Genomic DNA, 24,301 nt, shown 5'->3' on the forward strand with positions numbered 1-24,301 from the left:
GCATCTTATTATGATCACAAGTACTGAGATACAGTGAAAGCCATCCGTACTTACAATTTCAAAACACAAGTATAAAGGAAATCAATAATAGAATTAAAATATAGTGCTACAGTCACAGAGAAAGTGCAGAGCAGGCAAACAATAAGGTGTAAAACCAAGAGAAGGTAGATTGTAAGGTCATGCTAAGCTAGTGTCGTGTTTGGGGAAAATAACAGCTGTTTCCTTCATTACAGTACCGGTCCTCACCAGCCTAAAAAGCTGCAATTTATGCACAGCCTGTACTATGAACAGGTGTTTCCGAGACCAGAGGGATGGGTTTGTGGCTGCTGTGGGGCTTCACACATCATCAGCTACCTGGGGCCTCATTACCAACCTGTGAACTGTTTGGGTTCAACAGTACTTCAGTGGGTCAAAGGCATCTTTTTTCTTCCAGGGTCTCGCTACATGTTGTGGGCAAGGAAACCACCACTGGGAGAGACTAGCAAATTTCTATAGTTGTACCGTGAAGAGCTTTCTAACTGCATCACATCTGGTATGGACAGGACACAGTACAGGATTGGAAAAAGCTGCAGAGGGTTGTAAACTCAGCCACCTCCATCATGGGCACCAGCCTCCCTGGCACTGAGAACGTCTTCAGAAGGTGATCCCTCAAAAAAAACAGCATTTATCATTAAGATCCTGCATCACTGAGGACATAGTCTCTGTTATTACTACCATCTGGGAGGGGATACGAGAGTTTGAAGACACATACTCACCATTTTAGGAACAACTTCTTTCTGCCATCAGATTTCTGAAAGGACAATGAACTAACCTATGAACACTACCTCATTACTTTTGATCTCTTTTTGCACTACTTAATTTATCTTTAAAAATATAGTTCTTACTGTGATTTATAGTATTTTTAATTTATTGCACTATTGCTGTTGCAAAACAAATTTCACAACGTATGTTAGTGATAATAAACAAGGGATTCTGCAGATGCTGCAAACTCAGAGCAACAGACAAAATGCTGGAGGAGCTCAGGTCAGGCAGCATCAACGGAAATGAATGAACAATCCTGATGAAGGTTTGCGGCCTGAAATGTCAACGGTTTATTCTTTTCCATAGATGCTGCCTGATTTGAATTCTTCCAACATTTTGGATAATAAACCTGATTCTGACAATTTACCTCATCATGACCTTGCATCTTATTGCCTGCCTGTGTTGCACTCTCTCTGTAACTGCTACATTTTATTCTGCATTCTGTTATTGTTTTACCTTGTATTACATCAATGCACAGTTGTAATAAAATGTTCTGTATAAATGGCATACAGAAGTTTTTCACTGTACAGTACCTTGGTACATACGATGATAATGAAGAGAAAACAATTTACAAACCTGAATTTGTTTTTAAAAAAGATTATCTACTGAGTGGCAGGGTGGAGCTATGTCTCTACCAAAGGTGTAAGCTGTTCCTGCCCTCCACTAGTTTATAGACCTTGGGGCAAAGTCTAGCACCTGTTTAGCAATTCCCCCTCCACCCCTGATCAGGGTCACGTGAAGCCATGGGAGCAGATGGTGGATGGTCGTGTGAACAGCTGGTGCAGATCACAAATCCTGGTTATGTGACCACTGACACCAGGGAGACAATCTCAGAAGAATATTGATAATGGCTGAGGTCACCAGTTTTGTAAAGACACTGCCCAGAAAGCTGCATTGGTAAACCACTTCTGTAGAAAAATTTTCCAAGAAAAATCATGGTCATGGAAAGACCACGAATGTCCACATCATACGGCATGGCACATAACGAACAAACGAATGATTGATTATATATTAGACGTGGACAGTTTTACTCCGTACACAATACTTAAAATTAGATTTCAACTAATTGTGCGCATCACTCACAGGACATCAGATGCTTCCTAAATAGTACAGCTCGACAATACTTTGTTTTGCATGCTATCCACTCAAGGTGTGCATTGAGGTAGTACAAGGAAAAACAATAACAATGCAGAATGAAGTATTACAGTTACAGAGAAAGTGCAGTGCAGGTAGACAGTTAGGTACAAGGCCACAGGTAGATTGTTAGAATTAGGTTTATTATCACCGACACAAGTTGAAATTTGTTGTTTTGCGGCAGCAGTATTGGTATTGGTGGCATCCGTTAGTCCCGCCAATGTCCTCTCCAGGGTGCAGGCCTGGGCTAGGTTGTATGGAAGACCAGCAGTTGTCCATGCTGCAAGTCTCCCCTCTCCACAACACTGATGTTGTCCAAGGGAAGGGCAAGGGCCGATACAGCGTGGCACCAGTGTCATTGCAGGAGTTGCCAGAATGAGGTTGAAGGCAAAGTCGGACTGCCTTAGGGACTCCAGCTCCGGATTTGTCCTCAGGGTTTACTCCTGAAGCCTCTCCCATGAGTGGGTATGGCCACAAGGCAGCGGAGGTTTGAAATCAGAGTTTTCCCTCTCTTAGATGGACTGCCTTCCCAGGCTGACGAGCTCCTTTTACCCGAAGCACTGGTTTTAAGGCGCCAGGACCCACCTTCACCCCTTCTCCTGTCAGTAGAAACAGTTCGCTAGGCTTAGAGGTTAAGCCACACGAGATGGCCAGGAGTTGGACTTGGTTGCCAGAGGCTATTTGAGACGCATGCCGTGAGGAGCACTTTTAGGTAGTGGGAGCTTGTCCCCACTACCACTCCTCAGCTTGACAACCTTGGAACAGTAGTACAGTAATTAAAAAGTACTATAAATTACAATATATAAAAAATAAGGACAGCAAAATAGTGAGGTTGTTTTCAAAGACAGTTCAGAAATCTGATAGAGGGCAAGAAGCTGTTCCTAAAACGTTGAATGTGTGTCTTCAAGCTCCTGTACCTCTTCCCTGATGATAGTAATGTGAAGCAAACTTGCATAGAGAGAAAAAGGTTCAAAATAACTACTTCCAGATCATCCAGCAGTTTAACTGTTATGGAGACTCACACGGAGGTTTAACTGACATAGACAGACAGGGGCAGTCAGTGCAATAGCTGATCGGCAGACCCAGATCCATAGACTCTTCCTGTCAAAAGGGGCAGAACAGTAGCATAGTGGTTAGTGTAATGCTTTATACAGTGTTCAATTCCTGCCACTGTCCATAAGGAGTTTTTAGGTGATCCCCATAATCTTGTGAGTTTCCTCTGAGTATTTCAGTTTCCTCCTGCATTCCAAAGATATACAAATAGTAAATTGTGGGCATGCTATAACAGTGCTGGAAGCGTGGCGACACTTGCGGACTGCCTAGCACATCTTCAGACTTTGTTGTCTGTTGGTGCAAATAATTCATTTCACTGTACTTTTCAAGTTCAAGCTCAAGTTTATTGTCAATGAAACAACATATCTCCAGACCACAGTGCACTCACAAAACATATCACACAAAGTGCAAAAAAACAGAATATTCCATGTCAATAAAATATAATTCAAAGTGCATGTAGTGCGCTGCACAAGTAAACAACTTGCTGTCCTAGTGACGACACCTCAGTGGTGGCAGGGTCTTCATTTCCATAGATGCAGTCTGACTTGCTGAATTCCTCCAGCTTTTTTTGTGTAATTCAAATTTTTATTATTATTTATTCTTATTTTACAAAGCAGCAGAGCATGTCATAGAGCAGATAGAGTACAGCATATTTACACAGCTATCCCATGACAGGAAAACAAGTAAAACTTACAGACAGAAAGAAGTTCTAATTTAAGTTTAAATTAACATACAACCAAAATTCATCCCATGCATCTTGCACTTTTCCCTCAACTGTTAATTCTTCCCAACATGTGTTCATATGATGAAATCTTAATCAATTCCTTAGTCCATTCCTTCACAGTGGAACATCTGGGTTTTTTTTCCCCAGTTTTGCATTATAATTCTTGCAGCTGTGATGAGATCCACCTTTAAAATAGTGAACATGTCATTGTTTACATTAGGTATCATTGTCCAATCACCCAGGAGACAAAGCCGTGGGCACAGGGCAGTGTGGAACCCGACCAACTCCCCAACAAATCAAGAACTTTACACCAAAATGGACAAACCATGGAACACTCCCAAATCATGGGAAAATATGTGCCCACCTCATTTTCACATTTCCAGCATAAATTATTATCAACAATCCCCATTTTGTAGAGTCTAATTGAGATTGTTACATGATTCACCCACAGAATGCTTGAACATTTTATAAAACACTGATACTTTATGAACTTCCTGTGGTAATGTAAAGTACTCAGTTAAAGGGTTACTTTGTGGGTCATCGTTTTTGAATATGCTACTAACGCAATGTTTTATTTGCAAATACTTCCAAAAATTCCCTTTATCTACAAAGTTATATTTCCTCTGCAAATCCACATATGACATAAAAATCCCATTCTCATAGAGATCACCTACTGTATTTACACCTTTAATTTTCCATTCTTTCCAGTACACCATTCTTTTCCCAATGTGTATCTCAGGGTTATTCCAGAGCGAGGAGTATAACTGGTTTAAATGTGACATTCTACAAGCTTTATGAATGGTACTCCACACACTCCTCCAGTATTTTTGAGCGTTGCTTTAAATTTCCAGCGTCTGCACAATCTCTCATGTTTGTTCATTAGTATGAGGGACGAAGCTGTTACCCAGTCCAGCGGTCCTAGTCCTGATGTTCCTGTATCGCCTTCCTGATGGTGGTGGGTCAGAGAGATTGTGGAATGGGTGGGATCCACATCAATACTTCAGCAATGCTCCCGGTAAATGTCACAAATGGGGGTGGGAGGGAGACCCCCCCCATTAGATATAAGGTAATCTTATATCTTTTCTCTTTTCAAAGTGACAGGTGAAAAACTGTACTTCAAGGCATGATATTGCCTATAACAAAAGAGAACAAATGAAGACCCATTTGTGTTCTGTCTGGATCTCAGCTGGAGTGATACTGGCAGCGTTACCCCGAGGTAAAGAGAGGAATGAGGCTGTTCTTGATTAGAGAGCATTCCGGATAGCTAGCCAATGACAAATGTGAGAAGGCAGGCTAATACACACAAAATGCTGGAGCAACTCTGCAGGTCAAGCAGAATCGATAGGGAAAGATGTTTCGGTTGAGACACTGACTCTTTATTCCTTCCCATAGATGCTGCCTGACCTACTGAGTTCCTCCAGCACTGTGCGTGTGTTGCTTTGGATCTCCAGCACCTGCGAGATCTACACAATCTTTTAATTTTTAAAAAGAAAACTTAGAGATACAGCACAGTAACAGATCCCTCCAGCCCACACCGCCCAATTACACCCATATGACCAATTAACCTACTAACCTGCATGTCTTTGGAATGCAGGAGAGAACTGCAGCATCCCAGGAAACACATGCAGTCACAAGGAGAATGGACAAACTCCTTACAGACAACGGTGGGAATTGAAATGTGGTCACTGGCAGAGCTAAGACGGTGCCAAATGGCTGCCTCTTCAAGCTCATCTGTGGAAACAGTTTAAATTCCTCTCTTTAATGTCTCCTTTTTGCCCTTTCAAGGTGGCTGGGGCTCTATTGAGGTCCCTGATCTACAATAACACTCAAAACTGTGGTTTTTCTTGACGACGAGTTCCCATTCTTGGGGCTCACCGACCGGCCATTTTCTGACATTCTCCAGGCATGGTATAGAATACGCCAGGGTGCTGCCTGCACAGCCCTATGGATGACCAATTGCAGGCCAGTGCCGACAACTGAGGCGTCATGGGAGAAGGAACATCAGGATTTGGTGGCGGCAGATGCTGGTCTCTGTACTCAAGTGATTGCTCCCTCTCTCTCTCGATGGTGGGGAGAGCTTGCTGCTGATTCTCAAGTCGGAGAATCTTGGAACGAAAAGCAACGCAGCAGATTGTAAAATCATAACAGCGACTGTTTATTGGTCTCCCCTTTTGCTGTGAAATGGGTGACATCTCTTTGTGTCTTGTTAGTGAGAGCACCTGTGGCATGTCAAACTGTTGGGTAAACAATAGTTTTTTGGTTGACTGCAGATCACGGTCTCTCTTTGGGTGCTTTGCGATTGCTTGGTGAGTGGTGGGTGCTGACGCTTTCTGCTGAAATGTGGGGGTGGAGAGTAAAAGGTTGATGCTTTGCTGCTGCTTGTGCGGGGGAGAAGGAAGGGAGTTTTGGGGTTGTAACATTTTTCTGTTCAATCTTTTGGGGTTCTCTTTTTCATAGACGAATGTGAAGAGTAGAATTTTGAGGCTGAATACAGTATACATTCTCTGATAATAAGTGGAACCACTTATAAAGCGATGTGCTACCATGCTGCCCTTTCTAAGACTCTTGTGTTCATAAAAACAAAGGTTGCTTTGATTTGGAACTTGGGGGTTGCAACACCCTCCACAATTGGATAGTCGCACCCAAAATTGTGAACAAAATCTCATACCAATGGCCTTGGTACTAAAGTGCAGTAGTCAGCTATGGAGCTTGAGGCTGCATTAAATAATGGAGAACAGAAAAAGATGGAGAAAATGGGGCAAGAAATAAATAAATATGGTGTGAGGTGAAGGAAAAACAGCCGTTAGTCACAGGATCACTGAAACATCCACTGTATGTACATGATTTATTAATGTCTCACATGTTTAGGGAACTATTAAAACAAACGGCTGAACTGGGCAAGTCTTTATTTATTCATCAAATTCTGTGGTAAAGCCTTGCAATGCGAGCTGCAGTCGGGGGAATGAAAGTTTGAAAAGCCACACTGGGTCCCTTTTATGTCAACTATAACGGCCACGGTGTCTCTAGAAAACACGTAATGATTCATTAAAAGCAAGCAAAAAATTTTCCTGCTGCTTACAAATTGTGAAACTTGTGAATTCGTTAAATAGAAATTAAACTACAGGGGAAGTTGAAAGAGTGCAAGTAAGCCCAGTGTGGTAGCATTCAGCCTCCTCTTGAATCAATGGAGGTAGAGTGCCACGTAGGAAAATTTACTGCAGCAAATTGTTTATTCTGGCACTTAGTGGCACAGTAGCATTTGAACACTACAGCTGAAAACATGCGGCATTGTACATCATCCGGAAGAGTAAAGGGGGAAATTAAAGTGAAAAATAGAATTCTTATTCAAGGATTTAACATGAAGAGATCTTTCAGGGAATCTGCCACCCTCCTTCCCTTTCTTTTGGCCACACAGTCGTCAACAGCATGCCCAAGAGACATGCAAACAGACATTTCAAAGCAGAGAAACTGTACAGTGAATATCAGCCATTTCCCTGCACTCCCCTGAGCTCTACATTTACAACTGGTATAAGAGCACCACAGTAACGTAGTGGTTAACGCAACACTATTACAGCTTGAAGCTCAATTTGGTACTGTAAGGAGTTTGTACGTTCTCCCCTTGAGCGCACAGGTTACCACACATTCCAAAGGTGTACCGGTTCGTAGGTTAATTGCTTATTGTAAATTGTCTCGTGATTAAGCTAGGTAGTGCTTCTTGCTGGGCCAGAAGGGCCCATTTCATGCTGTATCTCTAAATAAATAAATCAAAATCAAATCATTGACCAGCTTTACCGCCCAGTTCATTCGAAAGGGCGTGATACATGATGGCCGAGACAGAAAGAAACTAGTGGAAGTAGTTGGATTGGATTCCTACTGCAAATTGTGAAATATGTTTCTGGGAATGAAGATGGTCCTTTGATAAACAAAATGGAAATAGAAGTTGGGAAAAAATAAAAATGAGATGAGCCATGGCACGTGGGATCCTTTCTTTTAAGATGATTATCACCAATTTGGCTATACATGCTCAAAAAGGTGTGCCCACAATTCGTGAATAAATAATGTCTAGAGATGTTAACAAGCTCTCTTCTTGCTGCCGCCATCAGGAAGGAAGTACAGGAGCCTCAAGTCCCCACTACCAGGTTCAGAAACAATTATTATCCCTCTTCCTTTAATCTATTTGTACAGTGTTATCTTTTCAACATTGGTTGTTTGTCCACCTCTATTGTGTTTTTTTATTGATTCTATTGTTTCTTTGTATTTTATTATGAATACCAGTAAGAAAATTAATCTCAGGGTAGTATATGGTGGTCTGTAAAACCACCAAAACATACAATGAAAAGCGTCATTTATATCAACGAACACTTTCCGAGGATGTGCACAGTGAGCACCAGCTGCAAGATTGGAGTTCAATTCCCACCACCGTCTGCAGAGAGTTTGTACGTTTTCCCCCAACCATGTGGGGTTTTTCCCAAGTGCTCCACACTCCTCCCACATTCCAAACCCATACAGGTTAGGGGTGGTAAGTTTTGAGCATGCTATGTGGACACAGGAAGCTGGTGGTATAAAGTGTTACACTAACCTCTATGCTGCTGTACTGTCCTTTTGTGGACATGTCATCTTTAACATTTCCCATCAGTAGACATCCTTTAATCTAGCACTGTACAATGAACATTAACACAGAGGTACAATGAACTCCACCATGGATGGTCCCAAGCCCAGCTGTTAAAGAAGGGCTGGGCGTGGGGCTAGCAACCCCATTCCATAAAAACCTCGAACTGGAGAAACGGCAACAGAAGCTCTGAAGAGCTCATCCCTGGGAGAGGAAGGAACTTCGCTTAGAAGACATATGAAATTGCGTGGTGAAAGCGAAAATTTTGGCCCAGGACAGAGAGTTGCTATCTACGCCTATGTCCAGTGGAGGTGATGGACTCAAGAAGAAGACAGCATACCAAACTAAAACCTATTTGGTTCACATGTTAAAAAGTATTTTGGGGCATTTAAAAATACTATGTAAATGCAAATCTATTTCTTTCCCTGCCTGAGACAAGAAAAAAAAAACAGAAGTAAATTGTACGATTAAAAAATGTCAGTTCGGCAACAGATGAATGTGGTAAGGCAGTATATATATGCTGAAATTGCCAACATATGTTGTTGCCGTACTCTATAGAGGAGCTCCCGAGTTGGAAAATACTGCCAGAGGCAAGCACAGAAGAGAATTCACGAGCCTCAAACACTGAAGCCACCTACCTTCACCCACCCTTTCTGTTTCAGTTGTGGCCATCTTCAAAGTTAACGGCTATAAAATGTAGCATACAGTGTGTAGGCAAGAAGAAAATTCTAAACAATTACCACTGGCCTGAGGTTACTCCTACATACATTGAACCAAACCCACGCCAATTAAGCGCTGATTTGCTGAAAACATTCAAACCACAGGGATCAGTCATTTTAAAATACAAAGTCGTGTTTATTACCATATGCATGTACAGTACTGTGAAAGTCGTAGGCACCCAAGATTTTTATATATTTTATCTTAAGAGTTTATTATTTGTCTTCTGCATTACTGTTTCAGTAGAAAAGAGCAAATTTTAGATTCCAAACATTCATTTTCCAAAACATTAAACGTTAGAGGATTTTTTTGTATTTCGTAAAGAAAGTAACATTAAGTGACAAACCACTTTTCAAAAAAACTTGATTACTTTGTAAGTATGTAGCCCAGTGCATGATTAAACAAAAATAACAAACAGGTGCTAATGATCAATGACAGAATGAGTTGAATGAATTAAACTGATTAACAAACGGAAATGGGTGTAGAAGGAATCAAACTGGGTGAAAGACAATCAAACTAAAAGGTGAGGGTGTTGCAGATGTGAGTTAACCTTCAAATATCAATTCTTACACCATGGCAAGAGTGAGCATAGCAAATGGACACAAAGTAGATATCCTGGTCTCTCCCAAGCAGAAATTTTGCAGCAGGAGTTTCAAGATGTGCTGCCCAAGAAGGAGCATGGAGAAACAGGTAAGGTTGAGGAACAGAAACACAGTGGCTGGCCATGGAAATTGAGTGCAGCAGAGGAGAGATAAATCAAACTGACGCCCCCCACTAAATCGGAAGAAGTCCAGTACTATCAGCTCTGAACTCACAGAAACCACTGTACAGTCTGGAGAAGTCTTCATGGAAGAATTGCTGCCAAAAAGCATTCCTCTGAAGTGGAAACAAAGCCAAGAGACTCACCTATGCACAAAAGCACAAGGACTAGGGTGCTGAACAGTGGCAGCAAGGCTCTGGACTGATGAGTCAGAATTTGACATTTTTGGCTCAAACAGGAGGCAGCTTGCCTGTAGAAACGCTGAAGAGTGCTACATGGAGGAGTGTCTGCAGCCACCAGTGAAGCATGGCGGAGGTTCCTTGCAGGTTTGGTGCTACATTTCCGCAAACTGAGTTGGTGATCTGGTCAGAATTAATGGAATCCTTATTGCTGAGAAGTACAGGCAGATTCTCATCCATCACGCAATATCAGCAGGGAGGTGTCTGATCGGTCCCAACTTCATTCTGCAGCAGGACAATGACCCCAAACACGTGGCCAAGATTATAAAGAACTTCTATCAGCGAAAAGAACAAGGAATTCTACAACAGGTGGTACGGGCTCCACAGAGGCCTGATCTCAACATCATTGAGGCTGTCTGGAGAGACAGAAGCAAGCGAGACAGCCAAAGTCTGGGGAAGAACTGTGGCAAATTCTCCAAGATGCTTGGAACAACCTACCAGCCAATTTTCTTATAAAACTGCATGAGAATGAACAGAATTGATGCAGTTTTAAAGGCAAAGGGTAGTCACAGTAAATATAGATACAATTTCGCTTTTTACTGCTTACTGCTTTTTCCAGTAATTTTTTTGATATTTAGAAATTCTCTTTATTTTTAAAAGCGTCATTGTTTTACGGAATTTTTTTTATGTGCCAAAGACTCTTGCACGGTCATGTATGCACAGGAAAAACAAATTAAAACGAACTACACAATTTTTGGCAAGAAAACAGATGAAGTCCAAAGCCGTGGTGCTGCTAAACTGTAGTGGTGATGAGGTTAATAAGCATGCTGGTGAAATCGCTACTATTTTATTTCTCTATTTATTTAGAGATCCAGCATGGAACAGGCCCTTCTGGCCCAACAATCCACCTATTTATGACTTACTGCACTCTATGACACTGGCATTTAGAGTCACAGAAAAGAACAGCACAGAAAAAGACCCTTTGGCCTACCTAGTCCTTGTCAAGTCATTTAACTGCCTATGCCCACCTGCACTGGGACCATGGCCCTCCCATACTCCTAACAAGCAACTTAAACATTGAAATCGAGCTCACATGCACCACTTGTTCTGGAAGTTCATTCCACATTCTCATGACCCTTTGAGTGAAGAAATTTCCCATGTTCCCTTTAACTTTTCACCTTTCACCCATTTGACTACGAGTTGTAAACTCACCAAACCTCAGTAGAAATAACCTGCTTGCATTTACCCTATCTATACTCGTCATAATTCGAAACATAGAAAACATACAGCACAATACAGGCCCTCCAGCCCTACCTTAGAACTACCTAGCCCTCTATTTTTTGAAGTTCCAGGGGTCTCTTAAAAGACACTATCGTTTCCGCCTCCACCTCCGCCAGCCCATTCCACGCACTCACCACTCTCGGCGTAAAAAAACTTAACCCTGACATCTCCTTTGTACCTACTTCCAAGCACCTTAAAACTGTGCCCTCTCGTGCCAGCCATTTCAGCCCTGGGGAAAGGCCTCTGACTATCCACACAGTCAATGCCTCTCATTATCTTGTACACCTCTATCAAGTCACCTCTCATCCTCTGTTGCTCCAAGGAGAAAAGGACGAGTTCACTCAACCTATTCCCATAAGGCATGCTCCCCAATCCAGGCAACATCCTTGTAAATCTCCTCTGCACCCTTTCTATGGTTTCCATGTTCTTCCTATAGTGAAGCGACCAAAATTGAGCACAGTATTCCAAGTGGGGTCTGACCAGGGTCCTATATAGCTGCAACATTACCTCTTGGCTCTTAAACTCAATCCCATGGCTGATGAAGGCCAATGCACCATATGCCTTCTTAACCACAACCTGCGTAGTAGCTTTGAGTGTCCTTTGGACTCGGACCCCAAGATCCCTCTGATCCTCCACACTGCCAAGAGTCTTACCATTAATACTATATTCTGCCATTATATTTGACCTACCAAAATGAACCACCTCACACTTATCTGGGTTGAACTCCATCTGCCACTTCTCAGCCCAGTTTTGCATCCTATCAATGTCCCGTTGTAACCTCTGACAGCCCTCCACACTATCCACAAAACACCCAACCTTTGTGTCATCAGTAAATTTACTAACCCATCCCTCCACTTCCTCATCCAGGTCATTTATAAAAATCACAAAAGTAGGGTACCCAGAACAGATTCCTGAGGCACACCACTGGTCACTGGCCTCCATGCAGAATATGACTTGACTACAACCACCCTTCTGTGGGCACGTGACCAAGTGGTTAAAGGCATTGGACTAGCTACCTGAAGGTCGTGAGTTCGAGCCCCAGCCAAGGGAACATGTTGTGTCCTTGAGCAAGGCACTTAATCACACATTGCTCTGCGATGACACTGGTGCCAAGCTGTATGGGTCCTAATGCCCTTCCCTTGGGCAACATTGGTGTTGTAGAGAGGGGAGACTTGCAGCATGGGCAACTGCTAGTCTTCCATGCAACCTTGCCCAGGCCTGCGCCCTGGAGAGTGAAGACTTTCCAGGCGCAGATCCATGGTCTCGCAAGACTAACGGATGCCTTTACTTTACAACCACCCTTCTGTGGGCAAGCCAGTTCTGGATCCACAAAGCAATGTCCCCTTGGATCCTATGCTTCCTTACTTTCTCAATTAGCCTTGCATGGGGTACCTTATCAAATTCCTTGCTGAAATCCATATACACTGCATCTACAGCTTTACCTTCATCAACGTGTTCAGTCACATCCTCAAAAAATTCAATCAGGCTCGTAAGGCACGACCTGCCTTTGACAAAGCCATGCTGACTATTCCTAATCATATTATGCCTCTTCAAATGTTCATAAATCCTGCCTCTCAGGATCTTCTCCATCAACTTACCAACCACTGAAGTAAGACTCACTGGCCTATAATTTTCTGAGCTATCCCTACTCCCTTTCCTGAATAACGGAACAACATCCACAACCCTCCAATCCTCTGGAACCTCTCCTGTCCTCATTGATGATGCAAAGATCATTGTCAGAGAGGCTCAGCAATCTCCTCCCTCATTTCCCACAGTAGCCTGGGGTACATCCTGTCCAGTCCTGGTGACTTATCCAACTTGATGCTTTCTAAAAGCTCCAGCACATCCTCTTTCTTAATATCTACATTCTCAAGCTTTTCAGTCCACTGCAAGTCATCCCTAAAATCGCCAAGATCCTTTTCCGTAGTGAATACTGAAGCCAAGTATTCATTAAGTACCTCTGCTATTTCCTCGGGTTCCATACATACTTTTCCATTGTCACACTTGATTGGTCCTATTCTCTCATATCTTATCCTCTTCCTCTTCACATACTTGTAGAATGCCTTGGAGTTTTCCTTAATCCTGTTCGCCAAGGCCTTCTCATGGCCCTTTCTGGCTCTCCTAATTTAATTCCTAAACTCCTTCCTGCTAGCCTTATAATCTAGATTCATATCATTACCTAGTTTTTTTGAACTTTTCGTAAGCTCTTTTTTTCTTCTTGACTAGATTTACAACAGCCTTTGTACAGCACGGATCTTGTACCCTACCATCCTTTTCATGTCTCATTGTAACATACCCACTCAGAACCCCAAGCAAACATCCCCTGAACATTTGCTGTATTTCTTCCGTACATTTCCCTGAGAACATCTGTTTCCAAAATTTTGCACAACTTTATCAAATCTCCTCTCAATCTTCTACATTCCAAAGAATAAAGTCCTAACCTACTTAATCTTTCGTTATAACTCAGCTTCTCCAGACCCAGGAACATCCTTTCTCCTTGGCTCTTTTATACATGTTGTATGGGAATGTCCAGGGGTTTTTGGTTTGTGGGGGGAGGTAATCAGTACTCTTACAGAACTAATGGGGGTACAACTACCAATGGACCCCGCTGTACATCTTCTAAATGATGACTCCCACCTTTCCCTTACGGAAAAAGCACGCAAAGTCTGGCTGGCAGGCCTGACTGCAGCAAAAAAGAGATTGTAGTCCAGCGTTGGAAACCTCCCTATGATATTTCAAATACCCACCGGTTTCGGAGCTTTTTGGACATTTCTTACCTGGAACTTTCATCAGCAAGGGTAAATGATGCACGACCAAACGCAATCTTAATGTGGACAAATTTGATATCTAACTTTAAAGATCTTTTGTTAAAATAGGAATGCTTTGTCTGTGTATGCACTACTATTCAGTTGGTTGGTAGAGGGGAGAGGGATGGGGGGGAGAGAGGGGTGGAGGGGGGGAATGGTGATGAAGGCTGGAGGGGGTGGCTGGGTTAAACAGTCAAAATGTAATTGGCAATTGGTTGTATTGAATGTAATTTGTTGGTGTTGCAATAAAAAATTAGTAAAAAAAAAACTTGTTTACATCTTTCCTGTAGGTAGGTGACCAAAACTGCATACAATACTCCAAATTAGACCTCACCAATGTCTAATATAACTTCAACATAACATCCCATCTCCTGTACTCAATACTTTGATTTATGAAGGCAGAAATAAAGGTCCTCCTCTGACAGTGTTCAGGGCTTCCTCATCATGGCAGTAGCTTCCTCTCAGTCTTCATGCAAGTCCTGGGTGGAGACTCAGGAATACTGTCACATTCAGTTGTAGAAGGATTCTTCATTGCTGTTTCTGTGTGACCAGTCAGGGTTATTAGTCCTGAGCTGAACACCCGAACCTGGAGGATCGGTGGACCACTGGCCTCTAGCCTTTGTACCCTTTGACCTGTTTAACATGGTGTGCCCTACCAAGAGCCAATCCATAAAGCCCCAACTCCGGCCAACATAGCTCCCTGGGTCAGTAAGCCTCCAAACTACGACAAGATTGTGGTTCTCTTGGAGGCCACCTATTTAACCCTAGCCTAATCAGAGGACAATTTACAACGGCCAATTAACCTACAAACTGGTACATCTTTCGACCGTAGGAGAAAACCAGAGCACCCAGAGGAAACACACTATTTTGGCACTGTTGACAAAACTTATTGATCAATGTTCACTTGTGGGACAGAAAACTACGGCAAAACTCCAAAAAAAAACCCCACAAATCTCTTGCCAAAGCAACTGAAAAATAAATTTACTTTTTATTTTAAAATCAAGAGTGATGAGTTGGTTCAGATGACTAACTTCTGAAGGTGGGTGAAATCCTGTAATATAACAGAGCTGATGAATGACAACCTCAAACACTACATACGATTAGACATAAGAGGTACTGCAGATGGTCCTCTATCCTCTCCTATCACATTCCCCCTTCACCAGCCCTTTGGCTTTTCCACCTATCAACTTCCCAGCTCTTTACTTCACTCTTCCCCCAGCTTCACCTATCACCTGCCACCCTGTACTACTACTTCTCCTCCCCCCATCTTCTTATTCTGACTTCTCCCTTGCTTTCCAGTCTTATGAAGGGTCTCAATCTGAAACGTTAACTGTTTCTTCACATCCATAGTTGCTGCCTAATCTGTTGAGCTCCTCCAGCATATTGTGTGAATTGCATTACATACGATTGGTAAACCACAGGAGAAAGAAACTATTCTAACACAAAGATCTTCAGGGTAGATAAGTTCTCTTACCTCAACACTGAACAGATTACACAACCAACTGACTCACTTTTAAGAACACTACAACTCGCGTACTCGATGTTTATCATTGTTTTTTTTGTATTTGCAGTTTTATATCTTTTGTACGTTGGTTGTTTGTCCGTCTTTGTTGTGTGCATTTTTTTCACCAATTCTATTGTGTTCCTTTGTATTTATTGTGTATGTCAAGAAAATTAATTTCAGGGATGTAAATGGTGACATGGATGTTCTTTGATAATAAATATACTTTGAACTTTAATTATATATTGTAATGAAAATAAATGGCTTTGATAGACTAGCTTTATCTGTCAGATGACCACAATATAAGATTGTGCTGAGGATAGTCCATAAGTATTGCATTGCTTCTAGTGCCAACACATCATTGCCTACAATTTAGTAACCCTAATCTGTATGTCTTTGGAAAGTGGGAGGAAACCCACACGATTATGGCAGTGGGAGAATGTGCAAACACCTTATAGACAGCAGTAGGAATTGAACCTGGATCGCTGGAGCTGGAAAGCATTATGCAACATGCTATGCTACCATGCTGAGCTAGATTGACATCATGGTCAACACGGATACAGTGGGCCATTTTATTAGTTCATGACGATTTCACACCCATTAAGCTTTACCGAAATAGGTCAATTACACCTCTGTAAGGCAGTGCAATAGCTACAGCAAAAATTCCTCTCTATTCTCGGAAAGGTCAAAACTGAAGTACAATAGCTACCAACTAAGAATACTTAACCAGTCGTGATTGCAATACTTTGATATGGCATGACAAATTAAGCCTCACAAACGCTGTTAATTTGTGGAAATAAACTGACAAATCAAGTATAATGGTTTTAATTGTAGGAATAAACTGAATAAAGATCACTATATGAAAAAAATGCTATACAACCTCTGGGAGACACAAGAAAAAAAAAGGTCTAAAAATGTATAATAGTGATGTCTGTTATAACTTGTGCAACAAAATTCAGGAGAACATCTTTCTTAAGCAACATCATTGGGCCAACTGGTTACATTCAATCTAGATGGCATAATGAGGTAATATAAACTTAGTGACACACCTATCCCTAAAATGTAAACCAATCAACTGTTGAAGGTAAACAGCCATATAATGAAGCACCCAGAATTAGCGAAAGAGTAAGAGAAAATTTACAAGAGAAACTCAGTATCGGGAAAGGTTAAATAGGTCAAGACTTTATTAATGGGAGCGCAGGAGAATGAGGGGAGATTTGATAGAGGTATACAAAATTATGAGGGGTATAGATAGGGTAAATGCAAATAGGTTTTTTCCACTGAGGTTAGTGAGACTACTACTAGAGATCATGGTTTAAGGATGAAAAGTGGGCAGCTTCTTTACTCAAAGGGTGGTGCAAGTGTGGAGTGCGGGTTCAACTGCAATATTTAAGATAAGTTTGGATATATACGTGGATGGGAGGTGTATGGGGGCTAAGGTCCAGGTGAGGTCAATGGGGCTACACAGAATAAACTGTTTGGCATGGACTAGATGGACAGAAGGTTGTAGTGTTTCTGTACTGCGGTGTTCTAAGACTCAAAGATGCTATACTGCAAAGCCAAATGCAATTTTTTTTTGGGGGGGGGGTGTTTCTTCAGCATCCAAGATAAAATGAATCCCATCTGTAAAATATACAGACAGATTTCCAAATTAGCTTTCAAACCTGGAGTTTTTGTTTTTAAAGTAGTAATTTTAAGACCATAATGGGAGATAACTGAGATTGACTGGTTTTTCTAGAAATTTTAATCAGTTTCCAACTTTGCTGCAACTTGCTACTAAGGGGGTCTCAGCAAACCATTGCTTTCACAAGTAACAAGGCTTCGTAGTTTGGCTAATCATGCAATTACCAGTCCAATTCCTGAGGGAGGATGAACTACAGAAGCAATATATTCATGGAATTTAAAATAAGGATTTCCCTCCACAACCACTTCCTCATAACCACACCCCCCATTGCTAAACAAAATGCAAACCATTTCCTTCCAATATCCAAGATTCTCTACATGGAGCTGTAACCTCTGCAGTACAAAGGTTTCCATGCAAATGATGCAAGATAAAACAAATTTATTCTATTGATTGTGAAGAATATTTACAAGGTTATTATTATTCTGGGTGAAGCAGTTTGCGCTGCCTTGCTCAGTTTCTTGCCGTTTTTGAAATCTGACCTTCACTAGGAAACATTTTGCACTTTTTTCTGCTGTTCAGTTATTCAAGCATCTATGCTTTTATTAAGTAGCACAGAGCTATCACAATGCTCGTTTCTACGATTCATTTCAATGCAAAAAGCAGAACTGGACAACGCAATGCAAATTTCTTTGTTTACTGATCTGACAAAGCCACTATTGGTGGTGATGGGAGAATTAGAGTTATAGAGCATAGAAGACTACAGCACAGTGCAGGCCCTTCGGCCCATGATACTGCACCAACATAGGCTGAAAGATTGGCACAATATTGTGGGCCGAAGAACCTATACTGTGCTGTAAATATTCCATGTTCTACATTCAGTGGCCACTTTATTAGGTATACCTGCTTGTTAGTGCAAAGATCTAACCAGCCATCCATGAGGCAGCAACTGAATGCATCAAAGCATGCAGGCATGGTCAAGGGGAGGTTCAGTTGGTGTTCAGACCAAACATCAGAATGGAAGAAGAAATGTGATCTAAGTCAGGGGCCCCCAACCTTTGGTGCACCGTGGACCGGCCAATGGGGTGGGGGTTCAAGTTCAACAGTGCGTGACAGGGAATGAGGAAAGGTGCAGTTGACTCATATCGTTTCCATTAGTGGTTGGGGACCAATAATCTAAGTGATTTTGATTGTGGAATGATTGTTGGTGCCAGATAGGGTGGTTTGAATATCTCAGAAACTGCTGAACTCCTGGGGATTTTATGCACAACAGTCTCTAGAGTTTACAGAGAATAGTGCAAAAACAAAAATCAGCCACTAAGCAGCGGTTCCGTGGGTGAAAATGCCTTATTAATGAGGTGTCAGAGGAGAATGGCCAGACTGATTCAAGCTGACAGGAGGTTGACAGTAACTGAAATAACCACGCATTACAACAGTGGTGTGCAGAAGAGCATCTCTGAATGCACAACACATCGAATCTTTAAGTGGATGGGCTGCAGCAGCAGAACATGAACATACACTTAGTAGCAGGAGGTACCTAATAAAGTAGCCAGAGTGTACAACTCCAGTTCTCCCATCACCACCATTCTTAGTGCTGTGCGTGTTGCTGCATGCAATCTATTGACAAAAGATAAGAAACTTCAGCAAAGCTGAACCTACATTTATAAAGAAAAATTCCATATTATGCTACTGTCTATTCCAAATTCTTGTTGATGCCGAGTGATGGCAAAGCAATCTGTGAACCTACAAGGGTCCCCATGCAATCGGACAAGAGCAATCAACAATCTGCTGGGGGAACTCATGGGTTCAACAGAATCTGTAGGGGGAAAGGAATTGTCACTCTTGAGTTGAACCCCTGTATCCATTCCAATCTCTTGCCACCCTCCCTCACATCTCTACAGATGCTGTTTAATGTTCTGTCAGTTTAGTATTTGCAACATCCTGCTGAAGCTCTTCTGCACCCTCTCCAAAATCTCTACATTTGCAGATGCTAGAAATCTTGCGTAACATGCACAAAATACTGGAGGAACTCAGCAAGTCTGACAGCATCTATGAAGCAGAATAAACAGTCAACGTTTTCAGGCCAAGACCCTTCATCAGGACTGGAAAAGAAAGGGGAAGAAGCCAGAATAAGATGGGTGGAGGGAAAGGAGTACAAGCTGGCAGGTGATGGGAGAGACCAGATAAGGGGGAATGTGGGTGAGTGGGAGGGGCAGGGGTAGTAAGTAAGAAGATGATAGGTGGAAGAGGTAAATGGCTCAGAAAGGAATCTGACTGGAAAGGACAGTGGACCATGGGAGAAGGGGAAGGAGGGAAATGAATTTACTGCACATAAACAATTCATTTAAAATAGTTTTTAAATAAATTTGTTTATTAAATCTGGTTTAACTGTTAGTTATGATCAGGGTAGTTTAGAAACATGTAAAAAGGCCCTTGAAAAAGAGGTAAACACAGGCAGGAACTTGGGTTCTGTCTCACAAAGCCAGGTGACAGCCCACAGTTCTACTTCAGGAGTAACAAGGCTTAGGGCTTCATTTGAGCTACATGGACTACAGAAGGTTGAAGCATAATCCAGTCCAAAACGCAGACTACATTGCTTGCTGTCCCCTCTTTTCTCCCTGGTGGCACCCAAATGGCCTTATATGACAGATCAGCAGAGTGTGTGGGATAATGAAAGAAACAGTGAGTAGTCAAGGCTTTGATGTGAGCATATGGAGTGTTTGTCAGACCCCGTTTTTGCTGTTACTCATAGTGAAGGATTCCATCCAACAACTCCTTGGAAGCTCCAAACTGCAAGATCTGAAAATTAAATTCTGTAGTGAGGCTCTCCACCCCCCATTCTAACAACTTTCTACAGGAGCGCCATCAAGAGTGCCTTGTTGGGTTGCATCATCGGACCGCAAAACCTTTCAAGGATAGTAAAAACCACTGAGAGGATCATAGGGGGTCTCCCCCCACCTCCCCCATTTGTGACACTTACCAGGCGAGTTGCAGACAAAGGGCCCAAAGCATTGCTGAGGATCCCCACCACCCATCGCACAATCTCTCTGACCCACTACCGTCAGGAAGGAGGGACAGCAGCATCAGGACTAGGACTGTCAGACTGGGTAACAGCTTCTTCCCTCAGGCTGTGAGACTAATGAATACCCTGCCACCGCTGAGGTCTTGTCACTAGGACAGGGAGCTGTTTACTGCTCATCTCTGCAATGCACTATGTGCATTTTAAATTATATTTTACTAACTGATTTATGGTAATATTTTGTTTGATGCGCTGTGTGTGATATATGTTTGTAGGTGCCCCTGAAGGGAAGTTGTTTTGTTTGGTTGTATGTATGTACAGTCAGATGTCTATAAATTTGAACTTGAGGCAAGAGTGCTCACCACTGACTGCACAATCCTGGGCAATGTTTCTGTCTGGTGACTCTGGGGCGAATACTGTTCTAATCATTCAACCTGGGCCCAGTCACCCACATTGTCAATCCAACAGCTGCTTTAACTTACACACACACAAAATACTGGTGGAACGCAGCAGGCCAGGCAGCAAGTACAGGAAGAGGTACAGTCAACGGTTCGGGTCGAGACCCTTTGTCAGGACTAACGGAAAAAAGAGATAGTAAGAGATTTGAAAGTGGAAGCAGGAGGGGGAGACCCAAAATGATAGGAGAAGACAGGAGGGGGAGGGATGAAGCCAAGAGCTGGGAAGTTGATTGGCAAAAGGGATACAAGGCTGGAGAAGGCGGAGTATCATGGGATGGAAGGCCTTGGAAGAAAGAAAAGGGAAGAGGAGCACCAGAGGAAGATGGAGAACAGGCAAGGAGTATTTGTAATAGGGAAAGAGAGAGGAAATAAATAAATAGGTAGATAGATAGCAAACCACATCAAAGTTGCTGGTGAACGCAGCAGGCCAGGCAGCATCTCTAGGAAGAGGTGCAGTCGACGTTTCAGGCCGAGACCCTTCGTCAGGACTAACTGAAGAAAGAGAGAGTAAGGGATTTGAAAGTTGGAGGGGGAGGGGAAGATCCAAAATGATAGGAGAAGACAGGAGGGGGAGGGATGGAGCCAAGAGCTGGACAGGTGATAGGCAAAAGGGATATGAGAGGATCATGGGACAGGAGGTCCGGGAAGAAAGACAAGGGTGGGGGAGGGGCAACCATCAGGTTGGAGGCATGAACATCGACTTCTCTAAATTCCGCTAAGGCCTCACCTCCCCCTCGTACCCCATCTGTTACTTATTTTTATGCACACATTCTTTCTCTCACTCTCCTTTTTCTCCCTCTGTCCCTCTGAATATACCTCTTGCCCATCCTCTGGGTTCCTCCCCCCTCTTGTCTTTCTTCCCGGACCTCCTGTCCCATGATCCTCTCGTATCCCCTTTTGCCTATCACCTGTTCAGCTCTTGGCTCCATCCCTCCCCCTCCTGTCTTCTCCTATCATTTTGGATCTCCCCCTCCCCCTCTCAAATCCCTTACTCTCTCTTCCTTCAGTTAGTCCTGATGAAGGGACTCGGCCTGAAGCGTCGACTGTACCTCTTCCTACAGATGCTGCCTGGCCTGCTGCGTTCACCAGCAACTTTGATGTGTGTTGCTTGAATTTCCAGCATCTGCAGAATTCCTGTTGTTTGAGATAGATAGATAGATAGATAGGGTTAAGAAGTGGAGGAGGGGCTTTAACGGAAGTTAGAGAAGTCAATGTTCAAATTAGCGTTCGAATTTGGGAATCTAAACATTTGTGTTCTTGATGTACAAGTAACAAATAAAACTAATCTTTATTCTTTAAGCAACACACAAAAAATGCTGGAGGAACTCAGCAGGCCAGGTAGCATCTATGGAGGAGAGTACAGAAGACATTTCAGGCAGAGACCCTTTATTCAGGGAGTCCTGATGAAGGGTCTTGGCCCGAAATGTCAACTGTACAGTACTCTTTTCCATAGATGCTGCCTGGCTTGCGGAGTTCCTCCAGTATTTTGTATGTTGCTTGGATTTCCAGCATCTGCAGATTTTCTCTTTATTCTCTAACATAGCTGAGGTGAGGATGTTGTGTGCAGCAGTTAAAAGTGGAGAAAACAGGTAAGTTCTTGGTTTTGACAACAAATCTGCATTGTCCTTTGTTCTTTGGATAGAGGAAAAGGAAATTAATTAATTAATGGGGAAACCACAAGCATGAAAACTTATCTTCCAGGTGAGAAATCTTGAAGCTCAATTTCTTCTCAAATTGATATGTTCACATTGAATATTTAGCAATTAATTCAAATTCTGGGTTAGTGGAGAACAAGGTAAGTATCTTTGAAAACTAAAGCCTCAGCAGCTCATTAAGTATTTAATGTGGTACAATGCAACTTATAGAAACACTACCTACAATTTCCAATACAGTTTCTGTGAGAGAGGTTTAACAAGTGAACCAAGAAATAAGAGTCATACACACCTCAAAGTTCAAAGTACATTATCAAACTATTATACCATATACAACCTTGAGATTCATCTTGCAGGCAGCCACAAAACAAAGAAACGAAAGAAAAACCCCACACAAGCACCGAACATCCAATGGGCAAACAATGAACAAATCGTGCAAACAGTAAGTAAACAAATACACAGAACACGAACTACAGAGTCCCCGAAATTGAGTCTACAGCCACGGAACCACTTCGGCAGCCAATCCAGGGCAACAATTACTCCTAAACCTGGAGGCATTAGACCCAAGACTCCTGCAGCAGCCATCCAATGGCAGCAGTGAGAAGAGAGGGAGACCTGGCAAAACTATCCAGCATGATTCCCAAACCCCTCAATTCCCTTACAAAGTGATAGTGGATAAGTCATTGATTGGACTTTCTCAGTTACTCACAAGCCTGTGTTTCACCCATCAGGTCAATTCTTTATTCCAGTGTCATGACCCACTGTTTTAAATTCAAGCCAGGTTAATACTAGGGGACCTCCTAATACTTACTAAGCCATGAACAATGTCATACTTTTCAGTGTAACCTCCTCTTCTTCTATCTACCAGAGAACAAGCCAAATCTGCTCTATTATGGAGGATTCCCCTCATCCAGTGCACACCCTTCTAGACAAATGTGTAAGCAGCCCTCCTGGGTGTGATTTCATAAGGGGTGGTTAATCTTTTGCTTTCACTGCAAACATGTTAACTTTGTGATTCGTTCACATTTCTCAGTCTTCACCTTTAAAATATTCTTCTGTATTTTTCCTTTCCAAGTGGTTAGTGTCATGTTTCACTCCACTTGCTGACCTCTTCCTCACTTACCCCAGTCCTCCTCACAGCTTGTTACCATATTGTCTTGTTAGCAAATTTGGACACAATGTACTCACATCTAAATCACTGATTCGGCTCTAAACAGCTAACATCCAAGCATCCACCTCTACTGTGAATGTACACAAGGAAATGAATCTCAGGGTATTATATGGTGTCATATACAGCGGTGCTAGAAAGTTTGTGATCTTTGTAGAATTTTCTCTACTTGTGTATAAATATGATCTAAAATATGATCAGATCTTCACGCAAGTCCTAAAACTAGATAAAGAGAACCCAATTAAATAAGTAACACAAACACCATTATACTTGTTCATTTACTTATTGTGAAAAATGACCCAAGATTAAATGTATTTGTTGGAAAAGGTAAATGAACCTTTGCTTTCAGTAACTGGTGTGACCCACTTGTTTAGTAATAACTTCAACCAAACATTTCTGGTTAACTGTTGATCAGTCCTGCACAACGGCTTGGAGGGACTTTAGACCATTCCTCCATACAAAACTGTTTCAGTTCAATATTTCTGGGATACCTTGCATGAACAGCCCTCTTCAGGTCATACCACAGCATCTCAGTTGAGTGAAGGTCTGGGTCTGACTTGACCATTTCAAAACATGAATTTTCTTCTTTTTAAACCATTCTGCTGTTGATTCACTCTTGTCTTTTGGATCATTGTCTTGTTGCATCATCCAACTTCTATTAAGCTTTAGGTGACAGACTGTGACCTTGACATTCTCCTGTAAAATGCTTGATTCAATTTTGAATTCATTGTTAGCTCAATGATCGCAAGTTGTCCAGGCCCTGAGGCAGCAAAGCAGCCCCAAACTATGATGCTCCTTCCACTATGCTTCACAGTTG

The 24,301-nt window shown here is 42.3% G+C and overlaps 1 protein-coding gene across 1 annotated transcript in view; it reads right to left on the reverse strand.

The window, feature by feature from the left end:
- Positions 1–24,301, reverse strand: part of LOC140203214 (uncharacterized protein C16orf52 homolog B) — a 133,479-nt gene that overhangs the window by 34,408 nt on the left and 74,770 nt on the right. The gene's annotated exons all lie outside the window — the stretch shown is intronic.

This window comes from Mobula birostris, chromosome 9 (genome assembly GCF_030028105.1).
Source record: "Mobula birostris isolate sMobBir1 chromosome 9, sMobBir1.hap1, whole genome shotgun sequence".
NCBI lineage: Eukaryota > Metazoa > Chordata > Chondrichthyes > Myliobatiformes > Myliobatidae > Mobula > Mobula birostris.